Consider the following 17,364-nt stretch of genomic DNA (forward strand, 5'->3'; position numbering starts at 1 on the left):
GGAAGGATGTTTTTTTTAGCATAACAGATGCATGCATAAAGCATTTCAGAGCCAATTTTTTAATCGTGAGACCCAGAAAAAAATTCCTTTGGAGTCTTTCTGTGTGAGCTGGGGAGGTGAGGAGGAGTGCGGGTGACATGGGGGATGGAGGAGGATGGCTCCTCTGCCAGAGGTGTTGGTGCCAGTGCTTGTTGCGGAGCGGGATAAGCCATGGGAATGGTCCTTGTGCCGACCAAAGGATGTCCTGGTGGGAAATAAATCTGAGTGGAGACTTGGTGTTAGGGACGGTTCACAGTCCAGAAGTTGGTAAGCCAAGGGGAGATGAGATACCACTGCCTGGGATATCTAAAACGGGACGTGGTACAGCCCAGGGTGCCAGGCAGGGAGGGGCAAAGTCTCCTAAGCCACAGCCCTGGCTGGATATTCTCTTGAATACAAGATAATTTTAAATTATTCCCCCAATTAAAAATAACGTGTTTACTCAGATTTATGCAGTGCTAATAAATATGCCTTGGAAATTACTTAGTAAACCTTAGTTACTTAATAAAACCACCATATATAAAGCAAGTGCATCACTCAGTAAATCAATTAATTCACATTTAATTACTGGAAATTACTATCAGTGGCTGGCCATCACTCCCATTTGCTCCCAGAATGGACATGCTTGTTTACAACTCCAGATAAATTATTTCAGGGACGGTTGAGGTCTGGCGAGGCTGTGGGCTGGCGCGGGCGGCGCGGCTCTGCAGAGGCCTTGCCACTGGGATGGAGGTGTCAGGAGGGCTCCTGTCCCAAGGAAAATTGGTGGCTGCTTCACCTGCTGCCTCGGGGGCTTAGGGTGACCAGGGCAGGACGGACCTCTCGGAGGCTGGAAACAGCATCTGGGCGCTTCCAGCACTTGCCAAAGCAACCGGGGGGAGTTGCTGCTTCCAAGCAAGGCGCTGAACGACAGGAGGGCAAAGCAAGTGGCGCAGAAAAACCGACTAACAGCCGCCACCGCTGGAGCCAAAAATGTGAGCAGCCGGTTGCAAATAATGAAAGACAGCTGAGTTTTTCCTTCCCCCCAAAGGGGGTTTCTTACAATACAGAAAGCACCAGGCATGGGAAGAGCTGCCAAGTAGCCAAGAGCAGGCTGCCTTGCGGCACTGGGACCCTCGCTTACGCTGCAAAATCATTTTGGGGATTTGCATGAATAATCCAGATACATGGCAAAACTGGCACGGCTTCACTAATGTACTGCAGTCTTAGTCCCAGCTCCACCGGAGGAGCGGCGTGGTGCTTTAATTCGGGGCAGAGCTGGCAACGCACCTCCCAGGACTGCAAGGAAGGGAGCTGTGCTCAGAGCCAGCCTTGCGGAGCAGGTCGACTGGCCCCCCCGAGCCCTGAACGGGGTGACAGCGCTGCCGTGGCGAGCAGGGACGATGGCCACCGGTGCTGGCAGAACGGTGTAAGGCTCATGTTGATTCAATTTATTTTTAGGACTCTATGACTAAATCAGGATTTGCTGTACTGATGTTTCCTTCAGTTTGCCAGAATGAATACTCTGTTTCTTTATGTCTCTTATTTCAAAATTTAAAAAAAGTTTTGGACCTGGATGTCCATCTTCAGCAGTTTCCAAACAAAACTCCTGTCATTTGTTTTGATGGTCCCATGAACGGTGTGAGATAAAAAGCTAAGATAGAAGCAGAACTGTTAATTCCAAAATTTTGTTTGTATAAAATCTCAAGAAAGTTTCATTTAGTGATAAAGTACATTTTTTCTTTTCTAATGGTATTTTAGAAACATCTCAGGTTCTCCTGGGCTAGTAAATAAGATTCTTATCTCCTTGTTGTACTGAACTCCTTGCCCAAGCCTGCCTTCCGTAACCATTACTGCAATGGAAAGAAATAAACCTACCCTGCCTTAGAGGAAAGACTTTGCAGACTCAGTGCTGACCCCTAGACCGGTGTGTATTCATCCCACCCTGGATTTTGGTGAGGGCAGCGTGGTGCGGCTGGCATTGGGGTACAGCCCATGTCCCCGCAAGCTCTTGCTGCTTCACCCCTGGCCGGGATGCTTGATTGCTGGCACCGCAGGGGAACATTTCTCTTTGGGAGGTTTCCACAAAAGTAAAACCAGGGAGTGAATATCTCCTGTTACCATTTTCCACAGTTATACATATAATTTTAAGGCAGAAGGGACTATCTGATTATCTAGTTTGGCCCCCCATTAAACATTAAACCCGCAATTCAATCAGACATGCTTGTTTTGAGCTTCTGTTCAGCTAAGGCAGGATAGTGTTTTATAAACTCGGAGTCAAAACTCAAGCCTTATACCCTGGCATTCCCCAGCTGCTGCTGCAAGGCTAAGCAGCTGACGAGGCCTGCTAATTATTTTTGTTTCCAGCTGTACACGTGGAGACAGAACCGTTCCTGTGCAAGGCGCTGCCTTAGCCGGCGTGCTGGCTGGGAGACGCTGTGGGCACAGCCAGCATCCACCTCGCCCAGGGCACCGAAGGAGAGAATAAGATGGAGAAAGTGGGGATCTGGCCAGTTAGAACAGCAAGAAGCATCCCAGCTGGGAGGAGACGGGAGGGGGGACCCCTGTCCCCACAGAGCACAGAGGAGAGCAGGCAGAGCCGCCGGCTCAGGGGCTCTGCTCCGGCTGAGGCAACAAACTCCTGGTGCGAGCAGAAGCAGCCAGATTTCGTGTGCATCTCTGTCTCTCTCTTCTTCCCTTTTTTCTTTTTCTTTTCCTAATCCTGCCTGTCCCGTTGCATCCGCTGGGGCCTCCTATGAAAGTATGGATTTGTCTGGCTTTTGCGTTTAATCCCGAATCTGTCAAGCCATGTTAAATTTGATGGCACCTGAAAGGTCTAGCATTAAGCAAATACATGGTGACCAGAGCCTTTGATGGGAATCAGATGGAAGCCTAATCCTACGGTAATGGTTTTTCCCGTAAGCCAGGAAGGCCCCGGGGTAAGCGGGAGGAGGAGAACTCAGAGAGATGCTGCGCTGCTGCTTGCCTCTGCCCCGGGACCTCACATGCCTTCCCTGGGATAGTTGTCCCCCAGCCCTGCCCTGCAGGGTGTTAATTCACACCTCCCTCCTGATCGCTGAGGGGACATCTGTTGCTCTGTTTCATGGCGTCCATCCCTCCCTCCCTCCCTCCGGTGAAGCGGTACCCATCCTGGGACGAGAGGCGGCCGGAGGCATGGGGGTGCAGGCTTGGAGCAGACCTGGTACAGTGGGTCTCCATCCGCAGTGCTTCCCTCCTCCCTGCCCTCTGCTCCCGTCTCCCACTCTGTGTTTTGCAGTCCCGGCTGCGGCTGATGGCTCCTCATTGGGGGCAAATTGTTTTCTCCCTTCCAGAAAATCCTTCCCATTAAAGCAGGCGGGAGCTGTCAACTCTGGTTCTGGCTGCTTCCCAGGGGAAAGCTGCTGGGAAGAGTGCTAGGGTATCTGATTAAACATTCATGCAAAAGATATAAACACTTTGCAACGAGACGCTTAAGCAATCAAAAGCTGGAGGGGGTGGGGTGCTGCGTGCCAGCCACGCACCCTGGGGCAAAAAGGCTTTGAAGGTCCCATGCCCAGCCCTCTGCCTTTGCATCCCGACCCTCCTCTGGGGCCCCGCTATTGCCATGGGGCAACTTGGCTCCTCTTTTGGGTTCTCCTTTCTTTTGTGGGTAGTTCCTTTTCTGGAATCCTGTGTTTTCCTTTTTTGCAGGATGCTGCAAACGGCAGGCAGCTTGCTGCATGCCACAGTTAGCGCTGGCTTAATGAGGTCCCTGAGTTTTTATTAGCTGCTGACTTTCACTGTCTGGGTTCAAATGGCCTTGAGTATTCAGAAATGGAGACCTTCGTGTTGCTGTAGGACAGCCCTTCTTGTGAAGGCAGGCTGGCACTGGTAGCAGCCTGGTACTTGTACTTCAGGTCCTTGTTGTCATCCTTGAGATTTACATCCACTCTGGTTTCCTTGCTTGGAGCAGGTTCGTAAAGCGATGCGTGCCGTGGTATTCCTGTCTGTTGCGGTATAGGCCGTGGCCAAAGGGGAGCTCTGTTATTCCAGCTGCTTTTTTCTCCCCCTTAGAAAGGATAAAAAAAGAAAAAGTCACTGGCCCAAGAACATGATACTGCCTGAGACAACACTGCAGTGAGCAAAAACAACTGCCAGGAGCAGCTCCTGTGCGTGAGGGATAGAAGAGCAACAGCCAGATTATACCGGTGCGCTCTGAATGCCCACCTCCTTGAGTTATATCACCCCCACTGAGATTTGGGGCGCCCTGCCTGGGACAAGTGACCCCAGCACTGTCTCAGCATCCTGGGACCGAGGAAGGCACTGGGACATGGGCAGGCAAGGCTCCTTTCTCATAAAAGTGATGCTTAATCCTTCTTTTTACTCTACTTCCTTCCAGCTGTAGTCCACCAGGCTAGGATGGTACTTTTAATTAAGTGAATATTACTGGTCATGTAATTGAAATTCAACATTAAATATTAAAGTCAAAAGCAATGAGCCTTGAAGGAAATTGCAATGCTCACCTACGCTCCTACCTTGTTTCTGCCACCTGAGTGAGGAGGAGTCACTTGCCCCAGGAAAAGTCCAGCCTGTGGCTTTGTCTGCAATTCTGCTGTGCCAGGGCTCAATGATGCTTTTTTTTTTTTTTTTTTAAAAATCTTCTTTTGCCCTTTTTCATAATACAGCTTGCCCCAGAAAGTTTGTACAGTTAGTTTGGAGTAACAGCACTTGCTTTGCATGGCTCTTACCCCTGGGTTTTGTCACAACGGTTACGAGGCAGGCAGAGTTGCAGTGGGCACTTCAACCCCCATCTGCTCTCCTCTTGCAGCATCCCCTTCCCACCAGCAACCTGGCCAGGGGTCACAGTGCCAGCCAAAGGTTATACATTGTCTGCTGCTTTTTGTCTTTTCCTCCCCAAAATAGCAAGAGTTGTCAGGATGCACCCACTCTTTTCCTTTCCGACTATCGTCAGAAGTATTAGCGTGGGTACAGACAAACGATGTCAACATCTACCAGTGGATACGACGCTTTCTGGCAAAACTGGGGACTGGGATAGGAGGGGCTGGGGGCGGCTGAAGCCTCGCCTTGCTCCCCAGCTGCTGATAAAATTCACAAACGAGAGCAGAAATGAAGATGTATCTTTTCCCATTCGCAGATAAACCAGGCTTTTTCTGTAAATTAAAGTAATTCATTGTGCATCTCCAGACAAATATATGCTTGTGCATTGTTATTAATGTGGTCTCTGTTTTTAATTTGCTTTTTCTTTCTGCAGCTAATTACCTGTCAGATAAAGAGTTATCTACTATTTCATGTGCATTGAATAGCTGTTTAGGTAGCAAGCAACAGGGAGGGGAGACAAAGGGTGTTTTCAGACTGGTCTGAATGGAGCTGGGTGCAAGGGTGATGCAGGCAAGGGAGGGAAGAAGTTGCTGGTCTTGAATACTGGAAATTCCCAGTCTGTAACTGGGATGTCCCAGCTGATCTAGCTGGCACCATGCAAACACCAGTATCGCAGCAAAACCCAGGCACTGCCCCAAAGCCTTCCACTGTGGAAATGCTATCGGTGCTCAGATACACAGGGGGATTAGATACACAGCCCTGGTTTACGTAGCAGCAGCTATAGGAAGCCCAACTGCTCCGATTATGGCAGCATGATTTGTGTGCTTTACAAGAAATGGTATTATCTTTACTAGCGGGAGATGTATCTCACTGGCCATCAGTAATTCCTTGATTCAGGATAAAATTACTAATCTCTCAGACGTTTTAATGTAGGGAGCATTGCAGGGAGAAGGGGACAACTGCAGGGGGACAATAGATGCAGCAGAACCGGGTCCAGTAGCGCTGGACCTATCTCTCGTGCTCATCTTCATGATGAATGGGACTTATACAGCACCTGCGTTTAATGCGCTCTCAGTCCCTCGCACAGCTAAAACCCTGCGTACAGAGCGGGCAGAGCTAATTTTCACGCTTTGCATGGACCTCATGGGGGTCTTGTCTAAACAGGGACTGCAAATGTAGATGGGAGCTGGCATTCCCAGAAGGCTTGTTTTGCGGTGGGGGGAATTAGACAGGAAAGAGCTGTCCTGAACACCCCCAGGGCTTGCCAAGAAGATGGAGAAGGTTTGGGTTTGGGTTTGCCGCAAGAAGTGGGATGCTGAGCTGCTGCCTAGCTGGAGAAGCTGTCGATTGCTCGTTGCTAACATCCTCATAAGGGCAATACGTTGAGGTCCAATATTTTTAATGAGTTTTCTGGTTTCTCTTAGTAAACGTGTTTGCTCAGCTAAGCCCTGGCATGGATTCGAAAGCGTCCTTTATGTTTGTTTTCTCTGTCATGCTTTGGTTTATGTAGGGTTGATAAAGCAATGAATAGCTGTTGCGAGATACAGGTGGGTGCGTGTAAGATGATTATAAGCACATTAGCAGAATGAATTATGTATATGGTTATAAGAAATTATCGATCTGTTGGGTCCTAATCATGCAATTACTCATCAAATGATCTATTTCTCATGCGTTAACCCTTTGCAACCTGCTACAAAGGGACCTCGTGTGTAAATTGTGACAAGCAGAAATAAATGGGTTTTATGGGCGTCGTGCTCGCTCTTTGGGGTCTCATGAGAACCGTGGTGGGAATCCGTGAATCCTGCAGGCGCCCAAATGCTGGCAGGTGAATAATTAGCATCTATAAGGTAATGAATCTCCTGATGCATGAAATCCCCAGGCCTGAATGCTGCCAGGTCAGCAGGATGGTTCTCCTGCTGCCGGGACGGGGCCGGCAATGCAGCCAGCGCAGCTTGAGTGCCCGGCAAGCCCTGCCGCCTCCTGCTTTGCCTCCTGCCGTATGCGACTGGCCTCCGTGCCAAGCTCGCTCTGAGTTTGCTGACGGAAAGAGCTCCAGAGCCGGCCTCTGGGGACCCCGCAAGGTTTGTGTTGCTTTCAGCAGAATAATGCAATTCCTCATATTTTATTAACCGTAATAACCACCAGTCTCTAGCCGTTAATATATCCCCATCCAGATTTTTTTCTGACTTTCCAATTATTTCAGCTCCTTGTACGATGCTGACAGAAAATACATTTTAGCATAGCTTGTTCAGGGCGCCACAAGCCTGCTGTTGCATTAACTACAGGGCATGGCGAGGAACGGGCAGCTGATGCTCCCCGTGACCGCAACCTGCGTGCCACGTTGCCAGCCCACCAGCTCTCTCTATGAACGGCTTGTGCTTTGGCAGAAGGCTCCGAGCCCAGATGCAGCCCTCGCCCCCACCTTAGGTCGCATTAAAAATTATAGAAACTCTTGGAGAGATTTACTCTCCATAAAAATTGTGTGACTGTTATGCCAAGTTGTTGCATTTTTCTGTCTTTTGCTTTAATGGGTGATAAAACTGATTGACTCTCTGGCTTTAGACGACTCCACAGAATATTAGTTGGGGTGGGATTGATTTCCACACACTACACCCCACCCCCCCACACTTTTTTTTATGCAGGAGGCACCTGATGACTTGAAGTTACGAACTTTAAGTTAAATTATGAACCTTTTAGTTTTGCGTTACGAGGAGTATCTGAAACCTGATTTGCTACATCAAACCACATTAGTTGTGTTATGTTATTTTCTAAAAACACATTTCAGAGAAATAACTCCAATCTGTGTTGCATTTTGTAGAGGAAAATAATTGAATGGCGGCTGTTTGTAATTTTAGCAATCTCTTAACCTTAATCATATTTAATGGCTTTTCTCTTCAGGCTAACAGGAGGGAAAAAAACATATTTCAGCTCCTTTATATAACAGCACTACAGTAATGCACTCCTGGCTCTGGCAGGCACTGTAAATTCCTGCTTTCTGAATTGTTGGTTCAGGACAATCATTCAGCAGGGAATTACTTTCTCATCTGCGAAATAAATGAGATGTTAAACTAGTTTTCTGCTTCCTGTAGTAGGAACGCGGCAGTGTGCAGACCCGCGGAAGGCAAAAACAAGCACCTGGCCCCCAGCCTGTCAGTAGGGAGCAAGGAAAGGGACCCGGGGCGAGGCGATCAATGACACATCCGGGCAAAAGAAATAAGTCAGGAAAAATCAAAGCAGGCGAAAAAGAGCTGTGATTGCAGACACGGTGTCGGTGAGATGGGATGCTCCTCCCTTCGCCTCCCGTTATAAACAGGGATGGCCGTTTTTAATCCTCCCAAGAGGAAGGTTTCTAAGGCTGGGGGGTATTTTGCCCCGGCACCCGGGGCTGCACAAGCCTGGAGGTCTAGCCCCCACACTCAAGCTTGTCAGCCTTTGCTCAGCAGCTTTGCATAAGGGAAAATCAAAGTCATTAGTGATGGACTTGCTCTTTGCGCCAGGCTTAGGCACCAGTGTGTCTTGAATAGGCTTTTTAAAAAGCTGGGAAAGGACAGAAGTTTTTAAGGTGGTACCTGTTGGAGCGATGAAGGGTCTCATTTTTGGGTGGTTTGGATGTTTTTTACACAGCCGACTGAGTCAGAAACTCTTCCGTGGTGTTACTAATTAAAATTTCAATTGCCTCGGTAATTGAAATATGTTTCAGGGATGAGCGTTTGGAACTTCTTAGGGACACGTGATCGCTACCCAGTTGGTTTTAGACAGTTTCACTCCAAAATAATGCAAGGAGCAGGTGGCGCCCGTGCAAGTGGTGGAGTTCACAGGGTCCGCAAAACGTCCGGCTCCTTTTTGCACAGGCGACCCATGGAAATGGCCATGGAGCTGTCTGTAGATACAGTTAGTTTCTATTTTTTAGGTCGTGTGAATGTCCAGACTGCGGGGATCCCTTTGGGTGCCTGTTAGAAGAGCAAAGTCCCGCCTGTGTTTGCAATGAGACGTGCCTGTGACTGACAGGTGTTCCCAGAGGCACGGGAGCGAGGGCGCAGGAATATTCGGGGCACAAACCAGCCAAACTCCTGCTTCTCCTGCTGGCTGGATGCCTGCTAAAATATCTGGCTGTCATTCTGGAGCCTGGGTAAGGATGGAAAAGGAATTAACTTAATAGCTAGTATGTGTGGGCCAGATCCCGCCGTCCATTGCTTGCACCATATATTACTCTTGTTCTGCCAGCAATTCTGCTGAGAATTACGGTGCCGCCAGGAGGAATAAACAACCATTATATCCCGACAGAAGTAAGGTGGTTAATTTTTCCCCGTTGGAGCTCTGTTCCTCCGAAACTCTCTCCCATTGTACTCGTGAAAAATATGTTAGTATAATTACGGATACCAGTCCAGGCAGCAAAGGAAAGCCACGATGGTGATTAACTCAGTGCATGTGGGAGAGGTCACCTTCTCTCACCCTGGCACGGAAGAAAAAAGTCCTTCCTTTTTTTCTTCGCCCCCCCCCCCCCCCCCCCCCCCCGCCCCGAGACGTGCAGGAAATACATGAGTGACAGGGTGATATCCATGACAATATGGAGAATTTTGTGCAAGGTGGCAAACCTGCAGAGTGAAAGAAATTTACCTGAATTTCTGGCTTCTCTTAGTTGGAATATTACTGCTGTTATAACAGAGTCCTTTATATTCTATTTCTACAGATGGCTTTTTTTTTTTTTTTCTTAAATCATGGCATTAAAAAGGAAGACTCCCCCCCAATACCACCCCTAGTTTCTGGCTCCCATCAGAGCAAGCTGCTGAGGAGGTCTTTGATATATCGTATGCAGTCACAGCTCCTGAAATCAGTCCAGACCATGGAGAAGTCAATAAACAGGTCTGGCACGACGTGGTGTCCCGTTAGGTGATGACAGTTGCCTTGCGGACCAAGACCAAGGTTGGGGTCCACGAGGAGAAGTTTGGGAGGGATAGAGTGGGCCCAAACCAGATGCAGCCACCTGTGCTTCAGCTGCGGGATGTTCTTCTCTCCTAAGCCTTCCGAACGTATCATGCATGGGAGGTTCAGCCTCAAACACACCCGAGTGACTTAGGTAAGGGATAGCAAGAACTGAGGGGGAAAAAAATGCTCAAAACTTCCAGTTTTCTATTTTTCCTAAAAGGTTGAAGTTTTGGAAGTTGCCTCATGTATAGTAAGTCGTCATCTTTGAAGAAAACTCTGCCTTGCAAAGGAAAAATCATTTTGTGGTGCATTGCATGCTGCAAATTGAGTCCTGGTTTGCTAAAGGGAGGCGACGGGAGAGCACTTGGAGAGCACTGAGGAGAGGAGAGGAGAGGAGAGGAGAGGAGAGGAGAGGAGAGGAGAGGAGAGGAGAGGAGAGGAGAGGAGAGGAGAGGAGAGGAGAGGAGAGGAGAGGAGAGGAGAGGAGAGGAGAGGAGAGGAGAGGAGAGGAGAGGAGAGGAGAGGAGAGGAGAGGAGAGGAGAGGAGAGGAGAGGAGAGGAGAGGAGAGGAGAGGAGAGGAGAGGAGAGGAGAGGAGAGGAGAGGAGAGGAGAGGAGAGGGTGCTCACCCGCTCCCTCCCAGCTGGCCTGGCTCAAGGGCTTTCTCACCTTCTGCTTGCGTGGCACAGGTTACAAGGGAGCCTGAGCCTGGGCTCAGGTGCTGGGGATGAGTCGAGCGTGATGGTCCTGGACAAAAGAACCTGTGCCCCTTCGCGCTCAGCAGCATCTGAGGCTTTGCTGGAGGATAACGATAATTGCCTTTTTATTCATTTCAATAGCATCATGAAACATTAAAATCGGGTTTGGCTGGTCACATGGGAGTGTCATCCATCAGTAACTCGGGGCGTGAAAGCGCGCCAGAGAGTTTCTCCCACTGCAGGCAGAAGGCATTATTAAAGAAACTAATCATTTAAAAAAATAGTACAAATAACCTAGTTGTCTGGTGAGCCTAATGGGTTTATTTTCCCATTCTCCAGCATAATGAGAGCACTCTGGGCTGCTTGAATCTGCCTCTCTGAGAGCCTGATTGTTTTTAAATATCTTTGCTAACCACTTCACATAGAGCCCATAAATCTGGTTTTGGGTAACTGAGAGCCAGGCTTCTGAGCTCCCTTTTAGGATGACACATCTGTGCGTTAATTAAAAACACACTTAGGAAGACGTAATCCTTCAGTCTTTAACGTGCGGTCGTTCGCTGTGCCGGAGCAGGGTCTGGGTGCCGGGTTTCTGCCAGTGGCCGCCGAGAGCAATGCGAATGATCCCCAGCAGCAGTGACAGCCTGCAGGGGCTCGGCACAACAAATGGTCCCAAACAAACACTGAGACATTGCATTCCAGGCTGTGATGTATCTGCTCTTGCTTTGGAGAAGCCTTGGGAGATTTGGTGCTCGCAGCTTGTTTTCCTCCCGAGCCGTTCCATCACGATTACGACGACAGAGAAGGTGCTTTTATTTAATAGTGCCCTATGGCACGACCCCAAGGCTCCTCCGCTATTCCCAGAAAGGCTCCTTCCTACAACGTAAGTTCTCTGAAGCTAAATGGCACAGAAAACCTGAAGAGGGCAAGATGAAGGTAAATATGTTCAGATTTGGAACAGTGGAACAACATAAAGTGAAACCACGGAGGTAAATGGCAAGGAGGAGGTTCATCTGGTCACCCGATTATCTCCGGATAATGCCAAAGTGTTTCTGTACTCTTGCCTGCAAACAAGAAGTGGGGAAACTGTGACAGAAGTTCAGCGCACCAGGCTCACGCTTTTCCCTCTGTGAAGGGCATCTTGAGAGAACAACGAATTCACCAGGCAGAGCTGCCAGACAGGGAAGCAATGACCCCCCCTGCCCTGGCAAGGGCTCGAGGGGAGCCAACGAAGCGATGCACAAAGGGCGCATGGAACATCACCAGACGTCCTCGGGAGGCCCTAACGAAGAGCTGCCTCGAGACAGGGCTTGCTCTTTGTTTTAAGCACGGTGCCCTAGGTGTTCGGGTTTATTTGCAGGCTTCTGAGGGCCTTGTTTTCTCGAGAGATTGCGTATTGGGTGCCGGTGTCCAAAGCACAGGCCTGGGTTGCTCATCTCCCCGGTGCGCTGCGGGAAAATGCACAGCCAGACCCAGCTACGCCTGTGACTTTATAAAGGGAAAGCGCCAGAGCGACCAAAGTGACCAAAGGTTTTATTGGGGTGGAGACCCATGGCCAGGCACAGCCACTGCTGCTTTCCAGCCTTGCTCACATGCTGGCCGGGGTGCTAACCCCCTCTGGCTACACGAATGGGTATTCAGGAGGATCTAGACTATTGTGGCGAGTAGAAACGGTACCAACGTGGAGAGCGAGCGGCCAATTGTTTGGGCTGCTCCGATAACACCCCACATCCCTCTAAAACCTGGAGATGGATACCTTGATTAAATGTGGCCTGTGTTTTCCCCTGTTAAGTTAAATTATGTCTGAAATGGGCCATGACCTTGACTCTTGGGCTGCACTAAACCTCAAGCAGCATGAAAACATCACTTTTTTTTCAATCTACACGCTGGGTTTTCTCCTTCTCAGAAGGCAAAATATTAACTATGTCTGCTTTGACGCAACTTTGATTCAATTGGCCCTCTACCTGAACTGCGAGATGAAGCTAATGCAAAGGGATGGAAGTCAGGCACGACTTCCAAACAGTTTTCTTTCAAGCAGCCCATTACACATTAACCTGCAAGATGGTATGTTTTAAGAGAGCCTTGTTCGTCACCTCAGAAAAGTCAAATTAACATAATTTCTGGAAAAGAACAATGGGGATAGAAACTGTTAGTCATTGTTGATTGAACAGGTAAGTTTCAGTGGCATGATCTGCTGAATATTCATACTATATTGTTTTTGACATTTAAGAACTCAATTATCGGTTGACTAATCAGTCTTTTACAGTACGTTATTTTTGTGATGGAAAATGAAGCACTGGTAAGCCTCAAAGGGAATACTATTCAGATAGATTTTTTTATTTTGTTTTTTTTCTTTAAGGCAGGGTTTTTCTTTTATTAAATGGATTAATTTAGCACTTCTACTAGGAAGTGCCTAAGAGTCCTCTAGCAGAGGGGGTAGCTTTTATCCAGGCTTCCCAGCACAACTTGATCGAGCTTTGCAGCATCCTTCCAGTTGAAGCCCAGGGGCCAGACCAGCAGGCAGACGCTCGTGGGTGTTCAGAGATGCTCGGAGGGGAAGGGGACCAGCCCTGTGGCCCGCTCAGTAGCTTCCCAGCCCTTCAGCTGGGTGCAGCACCCAGCGCAATAGGGCTCCTGCATGCTTTGCAGCCTCTTGGTTGTACCGCAGGACTAAGTGACAGCAATAATGATTAAGACTGGGGAAACAGTGTCTAATGAGCTCCCTGCTGCTTTCTGCTCACGGAAGAATCCCAGTGCTCAGACAGAAAGGGTCACTCGCTTTTTCTCTCTTTTTCTCAGCAAGGACAGGATTGCATCCCCTATGGCGTGCGTGGCACCGTGTCCGTACTTGTCTCCGCTCGGCTTCGAAGATGTAGACACACCGCAGTCCATACTCCTCTGGTAGCAGCAGCAGGGAAGGAGAGGAAAGCAAGGCAGGGCTCCGATATAATCTGGAGCACTAAAAAGGTGTGAGAAAGGTTGGGAACCTCAGTTAGTAACGACTGTTTCCGAACATATTGTAAAGCAAGAAAGGGATGGGAGCTGTCTAAGCATTAATAAGGACCCCCAAACCTTGTCCTTTTCTTTCCTGTCTCTCTTTTTGGAATACATTTTGGAAATCTAGTAATAATCTTTGTGTAATTTACCTCTTCTGTCGAACAGCTCAGGGACTGGCTTTCCACTTGATAGATTATTTTGACATATTTACTCATAGCTATGTCTGTCTCAGCAGCATCCGTGTAAGAACCTCAAACTTTAAATTAACACATAGGGACTGAGATTTTTTTGCCTGCAGCTGAACAGTCTCTTAAACACACTCTCCTCTCTCTGGCTTTTAGTTATATTTAGGTCTAAAAGCATGACTACAACAAAGCAGCAAATACATTTTTTTAGAGCAAAAATGGAGGCATCGTTATACAGTATTTGTTGTCAGAGAGCGAGTCCTGTCTCTTCTGGAAAGGCAGGTTCTGGTGAAGGCAATTGGGCTTGGCCATCCCAAATGACCGTCAGGTCGATGGTGCGCTCACTTTGCCCTTCCTCTGCGCTGGCTTTGGGATACAAAGGGTGGGGGTAGGAGGACTCGGACAATCCCTGCAGGTTTATTTTAATCTATGAAAGAAAGCAAGCACATTATTTCACCTTCTTGGAATGTGACAGTTATTAATAACCCTATTAAGAGCAATACTGTTTGGCTCTATTTAAGCAGGCGATGCCCGAATGATTGCTGAGAAGCGGGAAGGCTCCCCCGACTTACAAAGTTAACAAGATGTTGTGTTGCTAAACATTGTTTTTCTCTTTCTGTTTTTTTAACAAGCTCTGCTAGGGGTGTCGCAGGTCAGATCAATAAGAACACAGGCCCCCTCCATCACCCCTGAGGAGAGGGGAAAAGGACAGCAGCTGAAGGATTTCTTACCATTTTTTAAAATAAGCTCTTTCCCTTATGCTCTCATTTACCGTGCTCTTCTAGAAGTATTTTGTTTTTTCTTTTTTTTTTTTTTGTAATGAAGCTTAGCCCTCTGACAGGCAGCCTGGCTTATTGAGAGGTTCGAGTGGGAGGCTGCGAGCAGGGGGGGCGTTGGGTGGGTGCCGTGGTCCCCGCTGCCATGCAGCTTTGCTTTGATGTGGTGCTCTGGGTACTGTGCTGTCAGCTGCGGTTTGCTGGATCGACATCGCCGGTGCCACTGCGACGGCATGTATCGGCTTGTTTTTGTAGGGTTGCGGAGGGCTGCAGCCATGCTCTGCTGCTTTGTTATCCCAGGGGGTCTGCTCGTGGTGCTGCAGATGCCTACTGCTCGTTTGTCAGGTTGCTAAGGCTGCTGCAGACCTGCAGGTGAGCTGCTGCTGCTTGTGGGCTGGCTCGTGAACGAGGAGGGATATAAAGCATCAGCATAGAGCCCAGTGAAAGAGCTAGAAGCAGCCAGAAAGCCTTAGGCAGCTCCTCCGTAGCTTCCATAGGGTTGCGTTTCTCTCTGTGGTTGCTCACGCTGGTTTGTTATGGAGGGTTGCTGATGAGCGATGCGGGTGGATGAGGGGTTAGTTACTATCGGCTGACTATGCGGGGCACAGTGGCGTCTTATTATGAGCGTGCTTGGCAGGGCTTGGTGTTTGCTTTAAAAAAAAGAAAATAGAAAAAAGCATTGTGTCTTGGGTTTTTCTTTTAGGGAGGAGAATACCAAGAACTGTAATTCTTTTTAAAGCCGGTATTATATCTACATCCATGTATATGGGCAAGCGCTCCTTTATCTCACATGAGAATAATGATGTCTAGTTTTACAGAACTTGAATAATTCATCAGCATAAACACTTTGTGCCCAGCACACAACGGCCCTCTCTGTAAAACGGAAACAAACCCAGAAAAATGTTAACGAATAATTAGATTTCTCGGGTCGCTGGACAATTTTAGGCTTCAGGCTGGTGACAGGCAGGGGTTGCCAGCGGCAGCTGGGGGGGCCTGGAGGGGCAGAGCTGGCACTGTCCTTTGGGCAAGATCAGCCCCTCCATCCCCTGTGCGGGGCAAGCTGCCTGTGCTGGGCTTGCCACTTTTTTATCAGTAGTTAATTTTTCGGTATTTGTGCAGCCGCTGAGCGATCTCCACTGTCCCTCACCTGAGCAGAAAGCAGATATGGGACAGATAACCAGGGGAGGGGTGCTCTGGCCAGTCGCACTCTGCACTGGATTGCGAGATTTGTGTTTGATTTCTCCTCTGCCAGATAACTTTTCGAAACATGCTTTTGTTTTATTTCAAATAAGCAATGCATTGCTTAGGCCCAGCTACCTTTTCTCTTTCCAGAGAAGAAAATAGGCACCTTTTCCCCTGCAAATATGTTTATTGTGCAGTAAGGAATCAAAACACCATTTAATCCTGAAGATTAAAACCTCATGTTGTCGAGGGATTCTTATGCAGAGCACTTGTTTTCCTTGCACGTATTTTCTTTTTCTTTTCTGATGGATACAGCTGTCTGTTTTTCTTGTCACCAGCCAGACCCCTTCGTACTGATCCCAGGGCTATTACTCCATCATGTCGCCACTCTGCAGAAAGGTGGTGTTAAGCAAAATAGCATTCTCAGAAGCAGGAATTGCTATTGTTAGCAAAACAATACCTGCAAAATAATTTCCTCCTGACCGAAGCCTCCTTTCTCCCAGTAGCCAGATGGGAGGTACTATTTATTAACCGGTGGTCATGCTGGCTGCCGCTTCTGACCCCAGAGTGATGCCACCTTCTTCAGGCTGATGGCTTAGCTGATAGGGGAAGGTAAGAGAGATCCACCCTAAGTCGCTCTCGTGGATGGGCAAGAAGCTCTGATGTAGGACGGTTTTTGTCCCCAGCATTGGCACTTTAGAGGTAATTTTGCCACTGTCCAGAAGAGTTTATCTGAAATGAGTCACAAAGTACTGGTTTGCATCCACTAGCAACCCTACATGTTCCTGTGTATCGAAATTAGGCAAGAAAAAAGGAAAAATGGTTGGTAGTGGGGGGGGGGGGGGAGAAACGTGGGTTTGTTGGGGAGTGTTTTTCTGACTGCAGAAGAAAAGGACGCCATGCCTTGCAGTAAATAAGCCCGGGTTCCTGGGGTGGCAGAGCGCCAGGCCCGAAGATTCACTGCTCATTTTTTCAACAATAACAATTAGCTTCTTGAGCTAATGAGGGGTTTCATAAGCAACCATGAATAATAGTGCTCAGGGACTCTTGGCAAAAAACGGTGTTTTGAATCACACAGCCCCCGTGTCGTTAAAATCAAAGCGGAGACTCCTTGCACAGCACTTTCCTCCCCGATCCGTTTCCTCAGCAGACAGGCTGGTATGGCTGCGAGCTGTCAGGCAGGGAGATGGAACGGCCACAGGAGTAACGCTCAGGTGCCTATAGGGTTTGCGTGTGGCAGTTTAGGCAGTTTGGTTACAGGCATCTCCAAGGAGTCCCTGGAGGAAGCAATGATCCAGTTCTGCAGAGGCAGTCGGAGCTATCGGAATACGATGGCCACATTAGGAGACATGGAGAGACCCTTCGACTCCATTGATGGGAAGGGGAGGGATATCAATTCTATCTCTTTGAATTAATGAACTATAGTCTGAAACTTGCAGCCTGGTTAAAAACATTATAGATTTCACCCACTTGCTGCTCAAAGAGGATTTCTCTTACGCCCTGCACGCTCTCTGCAGGCTGCTGGACTTGCTGTAGCCCTGCCCTTCTCTGCAGTCTGCAAGCATCAGGAGGAGCATCCCTTCCTCCGCTTGGTAGAGCTGGGCAGCTGGGTTTCGTGCATGCTGCTGCACGAAGGGGGAGGCTTGAGGAAGCCCCTGGAGCTTCACCGAGAGGTGCAAGTTGAGGAAGGCATCTTCCTCGGAAAGTGCTCCTCACCCCCTTGTCCTGGAGCCCCTTAGACCACTCTGGCACGGCACAGTCTGCCAGG

The sequence above is a fragment of the Harpia harpyja genome, chromosome 4 (assembly GCF_026419915.1).
Source record: "Harpia harpyja isolate bHarHar1 chromosome 4, bHarHar1 primary haplotype, whole genome shotgun sequence".
Classification (NCBI taxonomy): Eukaryota; Metazoa; Chordata; class Aves; order Accipitriformes; family Accipitridae; genus Harpia; species Harpia harpyja.